This window comes from Schistocerca cancellata, chromosome 2, assembly GCF_023864275.1.
Source record: "Schistocerca cancellata isolate TAMUIC-IGC-003103 chromosome 2, iqSchCanc2.1, whole genome shotgun sequence".
In the NCBI taxonomy this organism is placed as follows: domain Eukaryota; kingdom Metazoa; phylum Arthropoda; class Insecta; order Orthoptera; family Acrididae; genus Schistocerca; species Schistocerca cancellata.
In genome coordinates, this window is record NC_064627.1 from 1,025,191,214 (window position 1) to 1,025,212,021 (window position 20,808).

Below are 20,808 nucleotides of genomic sequence, written 5' to 3' on the forward strand. Positions count from 1 at the left end.
TGCAAAAAAATGTTGTGAATTTTCATTACAATTGAAAAAAAATCATTTTTAATAACTGAACTAAAATTTTGTAAAATCCCTGTGTTAAGTTGTAGCCCATATTCCAATAAATAATCTGTAAAAAGTTCAACTTCCTACCTCAAATACTTTATGAGGAAAGATGTAATTTATAAGCGTTATTTTAACATTGCAAGTATAGGGCGTTCCGGAGCCCCTTAATTGACTTTGGTGTCGCCAACGCAGTGTATGCTGGTCTCTAGAATACTACTATTTGTCATCTGTGTGCGCCATATTATATGAGATTGAATTTTGTGTTACGTCGTGTTATGGTATATTACGTTTGATAAGTTTAGTTGTTTTTCCTCGTGAATAACAATAACAATACTTCTTCGAAAGAATGAGTTCAAAGAAGCGTAAGTGCTCCTTCAATGAACAATTGCAGAAAGAATTTCCATTTATCAGTGATATTAGTTCTTCGGACTCAAAAGGAAAAGTGAGGTGCAACACAGGTGCTTCTAGTTTATCACTAACTCACAGTGGACGTGGTGATATACAACTAAACTTAAAAAGTGACAAACATAAAAGAGCAGTCTTTGCAGCAGCGTCTAGTGCAACATGTCATTTTTTACATCAGAGAAACTTTGAGGTCAGAAGGAGAGGTTAGTTCCAACTGAGGGCGTTTATGCGTTTCATACAATTCAGTACAATCATAGTTTCAGATCTATGGACTGTACATCGAGGCTTCTTCAAGCAACATTAGACCCTAAATTTGCTTGTGCACGTACAAAAACAGAGGCAATAATTGTGAATGTGTTAGCTCCTCATGCATTAGATATGTTGCAACGTGATTTAGAAAAAGTGACATTTATTTCACTTCTGACTGATTCATCTAACCACAAAGAGATTAGGGTCTTTCCTATCCTCGTGAGATATTTTGATTACAATACTGGAGTAAAAGTAAGATTATTACAATAAAATTCGTTGCCTGGGGAAACATCTACTATTGTGAGTGGCTATTTAACAGACTGCCTGAGAAAAAACAGCCTAAAGGAAAAAGTTGTTGGACTGTGTGCTGATAACACTGATTGCAATTCTGGAGGTGCTGAAAGAAAAGGTCAGAATAATATTTTTACTAAAGTAGAAGTGGAACGCGGTCATAGAGTGATAGCGGTTGGTTGTGCTGCTCATATGCTGCACAATACTGTTCGAGCAGCTACTGATATTTTGCCTGTAGATATTGAAATGGTAGTTTCCAAAATATTTCTGTATTTCAAATCATACACTGTGAGAGTTGAAACTCTGAAGGACTTTTGCAGCTTTGTTTAAACATATTTTGCAATGATTTTGCGTTATCCTCAAACAAGATGGTTAACACTGTTGCCTGCTGTTGAGAGAGTCATCAAAATGTTTAAACCACTAAAATCATACTTTCAGTCTGAAAAAAGTGCCCATTGTTACTTCAAAACTACTTTCAAAACCCTTTATCTGAAGTATGGCTATACTTCGTTCACAGTCAGGCTTCATCATTTCATGAAGCAGTTAAAAAAGTTGGAGGACAGACAGTCACTATATTTGAAGTGGCTGATTGTATTAGTAAGTTGAAAACTACATTACAGTCCAAAATTGAAGACCAGTTCCTTCCCTCAAGAGTTGAAACAATTCTTGAAACTCTTGAAACAGAGGTAGGTCTCCTTCCAGCGGAGGGAAAGAGTTTTCATGGTGCTGTATTATTTTTCTATGATACTGCTCTATCCTACTTAAAAAAGTGGACTGATAAAAGTTTCCAGGACTTCGACTGCTACAATTGGGTTACCTTGAATCAAATACCTGTATGGGATGACATTGAAAGAACTTCTTCTCTTGTTAGCGAAACTGTGCCATATGTTCAGTTTGCAGAAAATGTAATGTATGATGAGTACGTCAGTGTCAAACAGTTTGTAACCACTGAGAAAATCATTGAATGGACTGCTAACAACACTGTTCCAGGTCAAAGATGGGTTGAGATGATTTCTCATTTCAGCCAGAATCATGTGCCATTCTCAAATGTACTCAAGCAAGTGGAGTTTCTTTTCTGCCTTCCTGGCGCTAATGCTGCTACTGAATAGGTATTTTCCCACATGAACAATATATGGACAAGTGACAAAACACAGTTGGCTGTAGAAACCATGAAAGCAATGTTAGTAAGTAGGATAAATTATGATGACACTTGTGTCGAGTTTTTTCATATGTTGTTGAAAAATACAGACTTGACAAAGAAAATTGGCAGCACTGATAAATACAGTTGCCCTAATCACACTCATTCGTCGTAGAAGGTATTAATAAAATGTAAATGTGCTTTTCTTTGTAACAAATGTAATTGATATTTTGTATTTATTTCATTTAATTGAAACCTTCTTCTCATATAAAAAATAAATAAGCATAGCCTATTTTGCAAAATTTTTAATGTGACCCGGATTTGGGCCTAGGAAATATGTTAATGTCCGGAATTTGAGTCTAGAAAATAGGGTCACCTTACAGATTACTGACATATAAACGACATCAGCGCAGTAACTACACTGACAACTTGAGCTAACTGTAAACAACAGATGCGCATTCGACCAGCCAATTGTGAGCAAGCATGGTTAAATAGCTGACCTGCAACTGCGACCATTTGTTGTGTCACAAATCGCAACGGAGCAACATCTGCAACTGAAGCGTTCAAGACATTCTCCAGAATGTTGTGAAGAAGAGAGAGGTGTGTACGAAGTTTCTCACACACACCTTGACTCAGGAAGAGAAAAAATGGCACGTGCACCCCAACTATGACTTGAATGAAATGCAAAACACAGATAACTTTCTTTCCTGGGAAAAAATCGTCACAAGTGTTAAGACCTGGTGTTACACGAACCTACGACAAAATGACAAAGTGCAGAAATTCACAAGAAGGGTCAATGCTTTATTGACACAACTGACAATCCAGCCCGTCTGAAGTGCGAGCGGGACAACGTCTCGAAGAAGAACTTTTCTGACAGTTACGCATGGTTTGGTCAACCATCTGTGCTTTGTACTCAAGTGGAGGCATGGTCGAGAATATGTACAACATTTGAAGTATTAAAACCACATCTTACTATTTCTTTGATAACGAGACAGCGTTCTACGAGTCCGGTCGCGGAATGTCAGAAGCTTGAGTGTGGTAGGGAAGCTAGAAAATCAGAAAAGGGATATGCAGAGCCTCAACCTAGATATAGTAGCAGTCAGCGAAGTGAAATGAAAAGAAGGCAAGGATTTCTGGATAGCGCGATTCAACAGTATCAGAAAATGGTAAAACCGTAGCAGGAATTTTTATGAATAGAAGGGCATGGAGTGTGTGAACAGTGGTGGAGCTGTTCCCATCAGAATAGACATCGAACAAACACCGAGAACTATAGTTCAGGTATGCATGCCGAAATCGCAAGCTGAAGATGAAGAGGTAGAGAAAATGTATGATGATACTGAATGGGTAATTCAGTGCGTAAAGGGAGATAAAAATTAAATAGTCGTGGGGGAATATAATGCGCTTTTAGGGCAACGGGTAGAAGAAAAAGGTTACGGGAGAATATGGGCTTAGCACAAGGAACGAGAGAGGAGAAAGACTAATTGAGTTCTGCAATAAATTTCAGCTGGCAATAGTGAATACTCTGCTCAAGAATCACAAGAGGAGGAGGTATGCCTGGAAAACACTGGGAGATAAGGGAAGATTTCAGTTCGATTACATCATGGTCACACAGAGATTCCGAAATCAGATACTGGATTGTAAGGCGTATCCAGGAGCAGACATAGACTCAGGTCACATCAGATCACAATTTAGTAGTGATGATGGATAAGCCGGCCGGTGTGGCCGAGCGGTTCTAGGCGCTTCCTTCTGGAACCACGCTATCGCTACGGTCGCAGGTTTGAATCCTGCCTCGGGCGTGGATGTGTGTGATGTCCTTAGGTTAGTTACGTTTAGGTAGCTCTAAGTTCTAGGGGACTGATGACCTCAAAATGTTAAGTCCCATTGTGCACAGAGCCATTTGAACCATTTTGATGAGGGTAGGCTAAAATTGAAGTGGTTAGCCGGGAACAATCAATACGCAAAGAAGTGGGAAACGTAAGTATGAAGGTTTGAAAAGATACGCTTGAAATTCTCTAAGGCTATAGATGATGCAATAAAGAATACCTACGCAGGCAGTTCAGTTGAAGAGGAATGGACAACTCTAAAAAGGCAATCAAAGAAGTTGGAAAGAAAAACGTAGGTACGAAGAAGGGAACTGCTCGGACACCATGGGTAACAGAAAAAAACCTCAGCTGATCGTTGAAAGAAGGAAGTACAAAAATGTTCAGGGAAGTTTGGGAATCAGTAGGAAGTGCAGGAAACTAAGATGAAATGCCTGCATGAAAAATGTGAAGAAATCGAATAAGAAATGATTGTCGGAAGGGCTGACTCATCGTATAGAAAAATCAAAGCAACCTTTGGTGAAATCAAAAGCACGGTGGGAATTCCACCGTTAAATGCAGAGAAAAGAGCGGATAGATGTAAAGAGTACATTGAAGGCCTCTATGAAGGGGAAGGTTTGTCTGACGTGATAGAAGAACACACGGGATTGGATTTAGAAGAGTCTGAGGATCCAGTAGTAGAATCAGAAATTAGAAGAGCTTTGGAGAACTTAAGATTACATAAAACAAAAGCGGTAGATAATATCCCATCAGGATTTCGAAAAACTTCGGAGGAAGTGGCATTAAAAGGACCATTCACATTGATGCACCATCTGACTTTGGGAAAAATATCATCCACAGAATTCCGAAGACTATAGATCTGACAAATGCGAGAAATATCGCAGAACCAGCTTAACAGCTCATGCATCCAACTTGCTGAGAAAAAATAACCTACAGAAGACTGCAAAAGAAAATTGAGGCTGTGTTAGACAACGATCAGTTCAACTTTAGGAAAGGTAAAGGCACCAGACAGACAGTCCTGATATTGCAGTTGATAATACACTCCTGGAAATGGAAAAAAGAACACATTGACTCCGGTGTGTCAGACCCACCATACTTGCTCCGGACACTGCGAGAGGGCTGTACAAGCAATGATCACACACACGGCACAGCGGACACACCAGGAACCGCGGTGTTGGCCGTCGAATGGCGCTAGCTGCGCAGCATTTGTGCACCGCCGCCGTCAGTGTCAGCCAGTTTGCCGTGGCATACGGAGCTCCATCGCAGTCTTTAACACTGGTAGCATGCCGCGACAGCGTGGACGTGAACCGTATGTGCAGTTGACGGACTTTGAGCGTGGGCGTATAGTGGGCATGCGGGAGGCCGGGTGGACGTACCGCCGAATTGCTCAACACGTGGGGCGTGAGGTCTTCACAGTACATCGATGTTGTCGCCAGTGGTCGGCGGAAGGTGCACGTGCCCGTCGACCTGGGACCGGACTGCAGCGACGCACGGATGCACGCCAAGACCGTAGGATCCTACGCAGTGCCGTAGGGGACCGCACCGCCACTTCCCAGCAAATTAGGGACACTGTTGCTCCTGGGGTATCGGCGAGGACCATTCGCAACCGTCTCCATGAAGTTGGGCTACGGTCCCGCACACCGTTAGGCCGTCTTCCGCTCACGCCCCAACATCGTGCAGCCCGCCTCCAGTGGTGTCGCGACAGGCGTGAATGGAGGGACGAATGGAGACGTGTCGTCTTCAGCGATGAGAGTCGCTTCTGCCTTGGTGCCAATGATGGTCGTATGCGTGTTTGGCGCCGTGCAGGTGAGCGCCACAATCAGGACTGCATACGACCGAGGCACACAGGGCCAACACCCGGCATCATGGTGTGGGGAGCGATCTCCTACACTGGCCGTACACCACTGGTGATCGTCGAGGGGACACTGAATAGTGCACGGTACATCCAAACCGTCATCGAACCCATCATTCTACCATTCCTAGACCGGCAAGGGAACTTGCTGTTCCAACAGGACAATGCACGTCCGCATGTATCCCGTGCCACCCAACGTGCTCTAGAAGGTGTAAGTCAACTACCCTGACCAGCAAGATCTCCGGATCTGTCCCCCATTGAGCATGTTTGGGACTGGATGAAGCGTCGTCTCACGCGGTCTGCACGTCCAGCACGAACGCTGGTCCAACTGAGGCGCCAGGTGGAAATGGCATGGCAAGCCGTTCCACAGGACTACATCCAGCATCTCTACGATCGTCTCCATGGGAGAATAGCAGCCTGCATTGCTGCGAAAGGTGGATATACATTGTACTAGTGCCGACATTGTGCATGCTCTGTTGCCTGTGTCTATGTGCCTGTGGTTCTGTCAGTGTGATCATGTGATGTATCTGACCCCAGGAATGTGTCAATAAAGTTTCCCCTTCCTAGGACAATGAATTCACGGTGCTCTTATTTCAATTTCCAGGAGTGTACAAGCAAGACTAAAGCAAAATAAAGACACCATAATAGTACTGGTTGACCTGGAAAATGAGTTTGATAATGTCAAATGGTGTAAGATGTTGGAAACTCTGAGGAAAATAGTGGTAAGCTGTAGGGAGAGTCAGGTAATGTATAATATGTACAAGAGCCAACAGGGAATGGCTCTGAGCACTATGGGACTTAACTTCTGAGGTCATCAGTCCCCTAGAACTTAGAACTACTTAAAACCTAACTAACCTAAGGACATCACACACACCCATGCCCGAGGCGGGATTTGAACCTGCGACCGTAGCGGTCGCGCGGTTCTAGACTGTAGCGCCTAGAACCGCTCGGTCACCCAGGCCGGCGCCAACAAGGAATAATAAGCGTGGACGACCAAGAACGAAGTGCTCGGGTTAGGAAGGGTGTAAGACAGGGATGTAGTCTTTGGTCCCCACTGTTCAATCTATACATTGAAGAAGCAATGACAGAAATAAAAGATGAAAGGATATCAATGATAAAATTCGCTGATGAAATTGCTATCTTCTGTGAAAGTGAAGAAGAACTGTAGAATGCATTGAACGGAATGAACAGTCTAACGAGTACAGAATATGGATTGGGAGTAAATATTAGAAAGACAAAGTAATGAGTAGTAGCAGAAATGAGAACAGGGAGAAGCTTAACATCAGGATTGATGGTCACAAAATAGATGAGGTTATGGAACTGTGCTACCTAGGCAGCAAAATAAGCCACGACAGACAGAGCAAGGAGGACATCAAAAATAGACTAATATTGGCCAAGAGAAGTCTACTAGAGTCAAACATAGCCCTTAATTTAAGGAAGAAATTTTTGAGAGTACAGTACTGTATGGTATGGAAACATGGACTATGGGAAAGCCGGAACGGAAGACAATCGATGTTTTGAGACGTGGCGCTACAGGCGCATGTTGAAAATTAGGTGGAGTGATAAGGTAAGGAATGAGACAACAAGAAGGGACTGGACGATAAGACATGTGTTAAGCCATCAGGGAATATCTTCGATTACTAGAGGGAGCTGCGGAGGGAAAAACCTGTAGAGATTGGAAAACAGCGAGAAAATAATCGAGGACGTTGGCTGCAAGTGCTGCTCTGAGATGAAGAGGTTGGCACAGGAGAGGAATTCTTGATTGGCAGCCTCAAACTAGTCAGAAGACTGATGACGCCCATCCCCCTCACCCCTCCCACCCCCAGAAAAGTCAGTAAAAGCATTTTCACAAATACAATACCATTCATAAATAGTAAATAGCCTTTTCCAATTGTAATTATTATTCCTCATTTCTCATTGTAATCTTGAAGTCAGTATCTTACAGTACACATTTTTAAATATAGCCTCTGTGTTAAACATTGGTATAAACTAACAGCATTTCAGACTTATTACAAATCTGTTCAGTCTTTTCAGTGTGAATAGTAACGAACATACACAAAAATTTCCGCATTTATAATATGTACGGGACATTCCCGTTCTACTGAAATTTCCCGTGTAGTCTTCGATCTCATGTCGTAGTCTCATTTTAATCGATTCTTGTGTACGAAGTGTTATGTAACCTGTTCTTGGATAACATCTTGATGTCTGGCTGTTTATATACTTTCCGGGATGCGAGGTCGTGGTCCAAGAACTTTTCTGCTCCTTACGTTTCGTCCAGGACTGCGCTGGACTTCCTCAGAGGCGCTGCTCCGCTGAGTCTTGCCGACTGACTGGTCGGGTGTCTGAGAGCGACTTATATATTGTAAGAAAGAGGGGCGTGGTTCAGGTGACACGTGATGAGCAGTGATAATCCATAGCAAAGTACCGACTTCGACTATCGATTACCACCTTGTCAAAGATAAAAATTGTTAGCAGTTTTGTAGAACCACTGTCCATATATCGCTAAGTTTCATAGCCTCCTCTTTCCTATTAAAATTATCGTTATGTTTATAAATTTATAAATTATAATTTTAATAGGAAAGAGGAGGCTATGAAACTTAGCGATATATGGACAGTGGTTCTACAAAACTGCTAACAATTTTTATCTTTGACAAGGTGGTAATCGACAGTCGAAGTCGGTACTTTGCTATGGATTATCACCATAATTTTGAAGAAAATCGGATAGTAACTAATATGGATTATTTAGATTCATACCCTGTACGAATCTAAATAATCCATATTAGTTACTATCCGATTTTCTTCAAAATTGGTGCACAGCCTTTCGTTATTAATGGAATGATGCTGTCAAAATTTCAGATTTTTATATATTATAATTCCGGAGATAAAGAGAATTACCTAAAGGTCCTCAAACATACGCTTGTTTTTTTAAAACCAAGTTAGGAAAAATAACAGATTGTCTTTCATTATCATTTGAAGCCGTTACAAAGTTGTCAGAGCATAAAAATCAATTAATTAGAATTTTATTTTTAAAACTTTGGTCGCTTTGCATTACGTAATAAAAAATCGGTCAAAATTATTATTTGATTATATTTTGTTGTGTGAGTTCGTGAGAATGTATGTGGGACATACGTTAAAATTTAATATTTCATTTTACTTAAAACCTTGTACAAACGAACTGTGGGGAAGTTATGTTGCAACCACGATTCAGGTGACGTATTCTGTGTGAGTACGCTTTTGTATAAAAGCATCCAGAATGGAAGGTAGAGGCGGAATAAGTTTATTTACCAATTTGAAGAATATTTCGCACTTTGCTTATTTTGATTAAACATAATACAAGAAGTTGAAATTTTGCTAACGGTAATTACTATCACATTAGTGATAGCATAAGCAAGATTGGCCGTGAGTATGATCAGGAAGGAACGTTCTGATTGGTTGCTTAGATCAACAGCCAATCAGATTTACGCTGTTCCTGAGCGAATAGAGGAGTGGGCAGAGAGGAGTGTACCTCAGCGGAGTCGCTTGTTAGCCGGCCTACGGATAACACGATGTTAGATCGCTCCTTAAAAATACTTTGTAAGATGAGAAAATAATGAGCCAATTTCGGTTCGAACATGTCGTGACTGAAGCGACTGTAGTTACGAACGTTTTAATGAAAGTTTGGTAGTTTCTAAGTTAAATAGTTTGAGAGATATGAGCGTGTGAAGTTTCTAGTCGTAGTAACAACTCCGCGTGGCGTGTTTCGTGCGTTGTACGGTATATTTTGGCGAGCACTTCTTACGAAGAAGACCACTGAAACGACTGAATGTTTAACTCGCGAATAGTTGTGGGTCTGTGACTGGTAGAAGGTGAAAATTTGTCGGGTCGGACTTGCTAAAATTCTGGCTGTTTTTCGAGTGAATATTTGTTACATATTAGTGAACTTTTAACTGATAACGTTTCATCATATTATAAATGGGCTAAATCGCTATTTCATGCGTTTCAATATAAATACACTCCTGGAAATTGAAATAAGAACACCGTGAATTCATTGTCCCAGGAAGGGGAAACTTTATTGACACATTCCTGGGGTCAGATACATCACATGATCACACTGACAGAACCACAGGCACATAGACACAGGCAACAGAGCATGCACAATGTCGGCACTAGTACAGTGTATATCCACCTTTCGCAGCAATGCAGGCTGCTATTCTCCCATGGAGACGATCGTAGAGATGCTGGATGTAGTCCTGTGGAACGGCTTGCCATGTCATTTCCACCTGGCGCCTCAGATGGACCAGCGTTCGTGCTGGACGTGCAGACCGCGTGAGACGACGCTTCATCCAGTCCCAAACATGCTCAATGGGGGACAGATCCGGAGATCTTGCTGGCCAGGGTAGTTGACTTACACCTTCTAGAGCACGTTGGGTGGCACGGGATACATGCGGACGTGCATTGTCCTGTTGGAACAGCAAGTTCCCTTGCCGGTCTAGGAATGGTAGAACGATGGGTTCGATGACGGTTTGGATGTACCGTGCACTATTCAGTGTCCCCTCGACGATCACCAGTGGTGTACGGCCAGTGTAGGAGATCGCTCCCCACACCATGATGCCGGGTGTTGGCCCTGTGTGCCTCGGTCGTATGCAGTCCTGATTGTGGCGCTCACCTGCACGGCGCCAAACACGCATACGACCATCATTGGCACCAAGGCAGAAGCGACTCTCATCGCTGAAGACGACACGTCTCCATTCGTCCCTCCATTCACGCCTGTCGCGACACCACTGGAGGCGGGCTGCACGATGTTGGGGCGTGAGCGGAAGACGGCCTAACGTTGTGCGGGACCGCAGCCCAACTTCATGGAGACGGTTGCGAATGGTCCTCGCCGATACCCTAGGAGCAACAGTGTCCCTAATTTGCTGGGAAGTGGCGGTGCGGTCCCCTACGGCACTGCGTAGGATCCTACGGTCTTGGCGTGCATCCGTGCGTCGCTGCGGTCCGGTCCCAGGTCGACGGGCACGTGCACCTTCCGCCAACCACTGGCGACAACATCGATGTACTGTGGAGACCTCACGCCCCACGTGTTGAGCAATTCGGCGGTACGTCCACCCGGCCTCCCGCATGCCCACTATACGCCCACGCTCAAAGTCCGTCAACTGCACATACGGTTCACGTCCACGCTGTCGCGGCATGCTACCAGTGTTAAAGACTGCGATGGAGCTCCGTATGCCACGGCAAACTGGCTGACACTGACGGCGGCGGTGCACAAATGCTGCGCAGCTAGCGCCATTCGACGGCCAACACCGCGGTTCCTGGTGTGTCCGCTGTGCCGTGCGTGTGATCATTGCTTGTACAGCCCTCTCGCAGTGTCCGGAGCAAGTATGGTGGGTCTGACACACCGGTGTCAATGTGTTCTTTTTTCCATTTCCAGGAGTGTATAAAAACAGAGTTAATCTAATTTTAAACGCTTCTCTGCAATTAGACCGAATATTCCGAACTCCCGATTTTATAATCATGAACTTTCAAGGACCGGATTTTCAACTAGAGTTACGCGGCCTCTGTGTGGTAGGCATTAGGTGGTGGCTTCATCAACGCTGCTTCACGCTGCCTAGCACGTATCTGCTTCCACAGAGGTAGGTGGACTGAACGATAGCGTTAACAACTACACAGACGACGGACCCCATCCTGCCGCACGTTATATTTTCGTGTTCTTTTTATGTCAGGTCTTGCTTCTCGGAAGTTTTTGCATATTTACTTTTAATTATATATTTTGGTTAAATCGCTAGTCTCACTCCCTTTCTTTAAATAGTATGATCATGTGGTCGATACAACTTTTATAATAAATGATTCTGCCGGAATATACCGATGCTTAACGAAGAATTTTTTTCGAGTTCTGTTATTAAATTTCAGCGGAAATCCCTGAAAAACAGTACCTCATGGTTAGACCATTGTTTTGCTTATAAAATCTTCTGTTGATCGTAAAAAACTTATGCTTAACGTACGTTCAAGGAGATCTAACATTCCATTTTTTTCTGGTGCTTTTTGCGCTAGCGAGATTTCGTTTTATAATACCCAGTGTTACTTTAATAAGTATGATGTCCTTTCTGGATTAAGCGGTATTTTATTATACACATTTACAATCCACAAAGTCGTCAAAGTAACATCAACTGTTATAATAATTTCCTCTAATTTATTAGTTAATGGAATGATGCTGTTTATTGTCTGTGTATTGTAAAACATTTCAGAATCTCCTGTTGAAGTCAGGGTTAGGTGCTACTTGCACGTTGCAGATTACTTACGTACTTTGTTCTTATTTGCGTTTATTTGTGCTCTTGCTCCGGATGTCCTAGGATTCATTTTTATTAAGCGACACTTTCACACTGAAGTAAATAAAAATTGAATTCCATACATTTCGTTTTTATTTTTAATTTGACTGAAACGTTTTGACTGGGAGCATGTTTATTGGCTTTATATAAGTGTCTGCAAAAACTTTGGTTTCTGTGTATTCGTGTTCATCTATTGTTATTGTAATACTTCATCCTTTTTATTGCCTATAGCGTTTCCGTCTTTTAGTTTTGAATTTATTTAATTGATAATGTGCAAATCATTTTTGGTCTGAGAGCCTGTTCAAGATTTTATTTTCAAATATTTTTTTTGTTTTTTGGATATGGTCATTTCTTGGTATTTAGAAGGTTTCGTTTGTCTACATGCATCTTTTACTTCCAGCGTATGTGTAACGTCTTACTTCTTTAAAGGAATATGAGGGAAATACTGTAATCATTTGTTTAGCGTTGGTGGTCATTTTCAGAAAGTTTTATTGTGGCGAGGTTGAGTACTGTCATAGCATGTATGTCTCTACTCTGTTCCTGTATTTTGTTCCTAGCAGATGTTTTGTTTCTTATCGCACTTTATTGTGTCTTTTGGATTTACAGACAGTCCTTCAAAGAAGCAAGACGACGATATCATGCTCACTCTATCGTATGTATGGAGAACAAGAGTGGTACTATCACCCATCCCTTTACATCAACTTATTGGTTACTTCTACTTAAAAATATCTTAGCTGCACTCATATATCTCAGAACCCATTCTGTACGCTCGAATCTGCATTAACATACTGCAAATTGGCACTGAGTCAAACACAATAATACATCTAAATAATTTATCGTTCTATGAAATGGTGCAAATCTTACAGGCAGTTGATATCAAAACAACCACTTAAGGATATATTAAAGCAGGCTTGTAGAGAAAATTTTCCGCAGGTCGGAAGAAACAAGAGACAAAATTTTACTCCATAGTCTCCACAGACTCAACACGGTACCTCCGTAACCACGCTGCCTCGTCGCACGAAGTAAAATTTAATAACACGTCGCAGTACTCCGGTAATAGAGGCTTTAGACGTAAAGCCTATGGACTGAGGGAAGGCTTTGAAGCCGTGCCGCCTTGCCTTTCCACAGGACAAAAACGTTTTCAGTGCAATTAATTTCTGCCGTCCAGAAGCACAGTTCACACTATGCTTCCCACATTTATTTTTTCTTTTTCCAACCTTTTATTAATGGTATTATGTTGTTCCGATGTAATTTCTTTCGTATTCCCACGCAGGACATTTTTCTTGTTTTAAGGCACACAAGGCTGACAGGCTTGTGGGCAATGCGGCAGCGTATTTTTTCCCCAGCAGATGTTACGAGGCGTAAAATAAAGCAATAATTTAGACGCTGGACGGACTTCTGTGTGTCATAAAAAAACAACGTTCCAGAAACAGCAGTCTGGAGCTACGCAGGAAATATAAATGTCTTCTCGTACTGTCGTCCGTTTTTCGGATTAGTTGCGGAAGACTATAATATCAGTGTGTTGTCACTTCCTCATCAGTTATTGCAAAGCCACGAGAAGGAGTTACTGATATTACTCCACTCATCACGAGAAGATTGATATTTTTGGTTATCTTTTCTCTTTCATGTAACTAACCTTCAGCTGCGTTGTATGCCGTTCAGAATGATCACAACATTTTGCGCTGAAGTGTTATTTTCAAGTGTCAGTCTTTCGACTGATTGATGTTGTCCACGACGTTTTTCCACCCTGCAGTAAACATCCTTTCAAATACTCACCCCTTCCTCTGTAATCAGTGTTCAATATTCTTGTTGTTCGACGCTACTATTTTTCTCATCTACTGTTCCTTACAGCGTCAGATTAACAACTCCTTGATGCCGCAGCGTATTTCACTAACCTCTCAATTCTTCTGGTAAGTCAACCTTGGAATTCTTCACTTACACATTATTTTCCGAAATATATAACATTTTAAATTTTTTAAATTGCGATTTAATACAACATCGCAGTTATTTCTAGCATCCTACCTTCCGTGGTCTTCTATCTTTCCTGTAAATTCTTTTCCACCACAGTTCATATGATTTGCTCTTCGAAGTCGTTTCCAGATGTCCTCATCTATTAGTTAGAATTTATTCTATCATCTTCTTAGGCTATCTGTCCTCAACCCAAACGACATTCAAGACCTCATAGTCTCAGTCGTTCTGTCAACGTTGTATACACAACAGTAGTCTCCAGGTTCAGTCCCCTACTTCATTCAAATGTTCAAATGTGTGTGAAATCTTATGGGACATAACTGCTAAGGTCATCAGTCCCTAAGCTTACACACTACTTAACCTAAATCATCCTAAGGACAAACACAGACACCCATGCCCGAGGGAGGACTCGAACTTCCGCCGGGACCAGCCGCACAGTACATGACTGCAGCGCCTGAGACCGCTCGGCTAATCCCGCGCAGCCCTACTTCATTGTCAGTCTTGTCCCGTAGTAGGAAACAACGGCAATGCTTAAAAATCCCGTCTCCTTTGTCAATAAGTTCTTCTCAATTCTTTCAGATAGTTCCCATTTTTGTGCTCCGTAAGTTGCTATAATTTCTGCAACAGTTTTAAATATCCGAATCTTTGTTTATGATCTAATACAGGTGTTTATCTACCTTTTCTACCTTGGCCAGAGCTGTACTTAACTTCACAGTTACTAGATCCAGATTCTTTCTTAATAATGACCCCTAAATACACTACCGGAAAGAAAATCGCAACACCAAGGAATTTTCTACATCTGAAACGTGATGTCCATTCAAATTTCAAGCCAGCCGCATAAGATGGCTAAGAAAATCAGGTTTGCTTTAAATACCCACTTTTACAATCGCGAAAGTTTGTGACACCTATTTTTGACCTATTTTGTATGTGTATCGATGTTTCTAAGTCAACTTGTGGTACTGCTTATACATAATGTTGTATCTGCCATGAAAATTATTTGACTATATATACATGTTTAAGTTATGTGAAACTTTTGAATGATGTTGTTTAAATTATGTTTATGAATTTAAGTAACTACTGAAATGATTGTTATGTAATGTACTGTAAATGGCTTGGTCCATAATTATGGACCGTAGTGTTGAACGTAAAAGATGTAGGGAAGCCCCACAGCTACGGAAGTAGCCTGGTGGAGTGGAAAAGGTGTGGTTGGGCGCGCAAGTGGCAACTTGGCAACTGGTCCTTTGTGGATGATAAGGACTCTGGGCCGAACAGTACTGCGGTTAACACCTCGCTTGCAGTAGCAAATCATTGTAAATGGACCAGGTGTTTATGAAATTTGGTTGATATTATAGTAATAGTTGTGGTGTTGCTAAAAACTCTACCTTACACCCGTGATTATCCCAACAGGATACCTGCCCTAGTGAATTTGATTGCGAGTGTCCTAGTTTATTACGAGAATGTGGTTGAACTTGAATTTAATTTCGTGCTGTCATTTGCACAGACAGTTATTCTTCTAAGTGGGTCAAAAGATTGCGTATGATAGCACACTTCTTATTTAAAGAGTTATAGTTTTTATGGTTTCCTTAATTAATAATTAATGATAAGAATACTTATCATTTCTCATACATACTCGTGTAGTTTTGTTAATAAACACGGTTTTTCAAACCACGAAAATTTAAGGGTCCTCATGTACTAGGCTAGTCAGTTAACGAAGCAATGCAAACGCTCCTTCAGAGACACTCTAGTTAGATTTGCATTCTGTTTAGTTGCGTCAAACCGAGTTTGAGAAAGAACTATTTACTGTGTTATCAACTCTAATTCAAAGTGGTTAATGCTCAGGTGCAGAGACCCTGTATTAAGGAATAAAGTTATAGATTCTGATGATTAGCAGAACCGCCTGATTAGGTTACTGTGTTGTAGTGTGAACAGATATAAGGTAAGAGTTTAGTATGACTGTCAACGAAGGTTAGGCTAGCCTAAGCAATGCCTTCTACTATATAATTTTGCTTGACACAAGTATGCCTAGAGAGGCTGGCGACCGCTTTTAATATGTTGTGTAACAACGTCCTCTTGTGCTGGGAAAACGTCTGTTGCAGACTCACCGTTTACTATTGTTTATATTCTGCTGGAGTGTTTTGGAAACGATCCCCAGTTTGATTGTTCTGTTTCCATTAGGTTATCTCACGGTCACAACTTCCAAAAATTCCTCGCAGAGGTATAACGTTAGCATTTTTGACCTTCGAGACTGGACGTGGTGAGTTGGTGTTAGTCAACAATGCCTTTAAGGTGACGGAGACGTCATTATCAACACCTCACTGAGTTTGAATGCGGTCGTGTAATAATGCTACGAGAAGCTGGATGTTCCTTGTGTTATACTGCAGAAAGACGTGGCTGGAATATAGCTACTGCACATGATTGCTGGCAGCGGTGGTCACGAGACTGTAAGGTCGTAAGAAGACCGGGCTCCGGACGGCCACGTGGCACTAACGAGAGGGAAGACCATCGTGTTCGGCGTATGGCCCTGGGGCATCGTACTGCATCTGTAGCGCCAAAGTGAGGAGCAGCTGGCACCACAGTGACACAACGAACTGTTGCAAGTCAGTTACGTCAAGGACAGCCCCGAGCCAGATGCCCTGTAGCATGCACTCCAATGACCCCAAACCAACGTCATTCGCGACGTCACTGGTCCAAACGGCAGCTTATTGGGGAAGCAGCGTGGAAGCCTGTTGTGTTTTCTGATGAAAGAAAGATTGTTCTGTCTCGTCCCCAGTGATCACCGTGTGTTTGTTAGAAGGCTTCCCATCAACCTGTCTGCGTGCTACATGCGTTGGACCTACACGTAGAATTATGGTCTCGGATGAGTGTTTGTTTGACAGCAGAAGCACTCACTTGGTTATCACATGCACTCTGTCTGCAAATTTGTATGTCTGGTGATTCGACCTGTTGCGCTGTCATATGTGAACAGCATTCCAGGGGCTGTCTGCTAACAGGATAACGCTCACCCAACATGCTCTGTACAGTGTCGATTTGTTCCTTTGGCGTGCTCGAGCAGCAGATCGGTCTCCAATAGAGCACGTACGGGACATTATCGGATGACTTCTTCAACGTCATCCACCTAACAGCGTTAACCGTCCTTGTATTGACCGACCAACTGCTACAGGCATTGAACTCCGTTCCACAAACTGATATCTGGCACCTGTACGACATATTGCATGCACGTTACGCCGGTTATCAACGCCGGTTATCAATGTACCAACATTTCACATCTGCAATGGCTTATCTCGCGTTTACTCTAACCTATGAGTTTCAGGAAGAGCATAAGGGAACAATTGACAGGAATGGGGGAAAGAAATACAGTAGAATAAGGATGGGTAGCTTTGAGGGATGAAGTAGTGAAGGCAGCAGAGGATCAAGTAGGTAAAAAGACGAGGGCTAGTAGAAATCCTTGGGTAACAGAAGAAATATTGAATTTAATTGACGAAAGGAGAAAATATAAAAATGCAGTAAATGAATCAGGCAAAAAGGAATACAAACGTCTCAAAAATGAGATCGACAGGAAGTGCAAAATGGCTAAGCAGGGATGGCTAGAGGACAAATGTAAGGATGTAGAGGCTTATCTCACTAGGGGTAAGATAGATACTGCCTACAGAAAAATTAAAGAGACCTTTGGAGATAAGAGAACCACTTGTATGAACATCAAATGCTCAGATGGAAACCCAGTTCTAAGCAAAGAAGGGAAAGCAGAAAGGTGGAAGGAGTATATAGAGGGTCTATACAAGGGCGATGTACCTGAGGACAATATTATGGAAATGGAAGAGGATGTATATGAAGATGAAATGGGAGATACGATACTGCGTGAAGAGTTTGACAGAGCACTGAAAGACCTGAGTCGAAACAAGGCCCCCGGAGTAGACAACATTCCATTGGAACTCCTGACGGCCTTGGGAGAGCCAGTCCTGACAAAACTCTACCATCTGGTGAGCAAGATGTATGAAACCCTCAGACTTCAAGAAGAATATAATAATTCCAATCCCAAAGAAAGCAGGTGTTGACAGATGTGAAAATTACCGAACAATCAGATTAATAAGCCACAGCTGCAAAGTACTAACACGAATTCTTTACAGACGAATGGAAAAACTAGTAGAAGCCGACCTCGGGGAAGATCAGTTTGGATTCCGTAGAAATGCTGGAACACGTGAGGCAATACTGACCTTACGACTTATCTTAGAAGAAAGATTAAGGAAAGGCAAACCTACGTTTCTAGCATTTGTAGACTTAGAGAAAGCTTTTGACAATGTTGACTGGAATACTCTCTTTCAAATTCTAAAGGTGGCAGGGGTAAAATACAGGGAGCGAAAGGCTATTTACAATTTGTACAGAAACCAGATGGCAGTTATAAGAGTCGAGGGACATGAAAGGGAAGCAGTGGTTGGGAAGGGAGTAAGACAGGTTTGTAGCCTCTCCCCGATGTTATTCAATCTCTATATTGAGCAAGCAGTAAAGGAAACAAAAGAAAAATTCGGAGTAGGTATTAAAATCCATGGAGAAGAAATAAAAACTTTGAGGTTCGCCGATGACATTGTAATTCTGTCAGAGACAGCAAAGCACTTGGAAGAGCAGTTGAACGGAATGGATGGTGTCTTGAAGGGAGGATATAAGATGAACATCAACAAAAGCAAAACGAGGATAATGGAATGTAGTCGAATTAAGTCGGGTGATGCTGAGGGTATTAGATTAGGAAATGAGACACTTAAAGTAGTAAAGGAGTTTTGCTATTTGGGGAGCAAAATAACTGATGATGGTCGAAGTAGAGAGGATATAAAATGTAGACTGGCAATACCAAGGAAAGCGTTTCTGAAGAAGAGAAATTTGTTAACATCGAGTATAGATTTAAGTGTCAGGAAGTCATTTCTGAAAGTATTTGTAAGGAGTGTAGCCATGTATGGAAGTGAAACATGGACGGTAAATAGTTTGGGCAAGAAGAGAATAGAAGCTTTTGAAATGTGGTGCTACAGAAGAATGCTGAAGATTAGATGGGTAGATCACATAACTAACGAGGAAGTATTGAATAGGATTGGGGAGAAGAGAAGTTTGTGGCACAACTTGACCAGAAGAAGGGATCGGTTGGTAGGACATGTTCTGTGGCATCAAGGGATCACCAATTTAGTATTGGAGGGCAGCGTGGAGGGTAAAAATCATAGGGGGAGACCAAGAGATGAATACACTAAGCAGATCCAGAAGGATGTTGGTTGCAGTAGGTACTGGGAGATGAAGAAGCTTGCACAGGATAGAGTAGCATGGAGAGCTGCATCAAACCAGTCTCGGGACTGAAGACCACAAGAACAACAACAACAATGATCTTGCAATGTTGATCACTTAAATATGTTGCCTAGAATAATGTATTCCCGATATCTTATTACGCCACATTAGCGTTTTTGTGGTGCAGTTTTTTTACGTTATTGTATTTGTAAGGGTCTACAGATCATACTGCCGCAGCGTTGGATGTCGGCTCTTCATGCACTGCTCCCGTTAACAAATATTCCGTTTTCTCTAAAATTCCTTTCTCAATATCCTCTTTGCAACTGCCTAACTATTTGGTTCATATTATCCTCATCCTCTGCAAACGCGATTTTGTCATCAGCAAAATACAAAATAAATAACTTTTCCTTCACAAACACACCGATACTACGACAGGGACGTTCCCATAACCTTCAGGTAGAACGTAATTTTCATACAACGATGCACATCGAAGTCACGGGCTGAATGCGAGCGATATTTATCGAACGTTCTACGTCCGAGATGTTGATATGAGAGACGACAAAAGACGACTATTGCCAACAGAATTATCGGCATTTCTCAGTTCCGCTCAAATAGGGAATCGACTGCTTCCACGTAAGAGAATCCGACGTGGACATTACACTAGATTCACCCACTTCTTCTACTAGTATCATGCGACGTTCCGTTGTAAAAGCAGGAAGCAATATCCATACTTTCCTTTTCGATAGTCGAGCGTTCAATATATATAAATATATATCGTTCGCAGCGAATCCGCGATTTCGATGTGTACAGTGTCCTGGAAATTACCAGACAGGATTCAGGTACATTTTGAACGATGTAAACGCTGTCAAACATCGTTGCCGTAACCCTCTCGTCACTGGACCATTTTAATATTTCAGTCCACAATTTTATGGAGAGGAATGCTATCGTAGGCTTTGTTAACGGCAATGAATGAGATATGTGTCTCTAAATACCTTGCTTGTCTTTTTTCCATGAGATGTTGTAGGCACAACATACACTATGTGATCAAAAGTAACCGGACACCCCAAAAACATACGTTTTTCATATTAGGAGCATTGTGCTGCCACCTACTGCCAGGTACTCCATATCAGCGACCTCAGCAGTCATTAGACATCGTGGCAGAGCAGAATGGGGCGCTCCGCGGAACTCAAGCATTTCCAGTGTGGTCAGGTGATTGGGTGTCATTTGTGTCACACGTCTGTACGCGATATTTCCACACTACTAAACATCCCTAGGTTCACTGATTCCGATGTGATAGTGAAGTGGAAACGTGAAGGGACACGTACAGCACAAAAGTGTACAGGCCGACCTCGTCTGTTGACTGACAGAGACCGCCGACAGTTGAAGACGGTCGTATTGTGTAATAGGCAGCCATCTATCGAGACCATCACACAGTAATTCCAAACTGCATCAGGATCCACTGCAAGTACTATG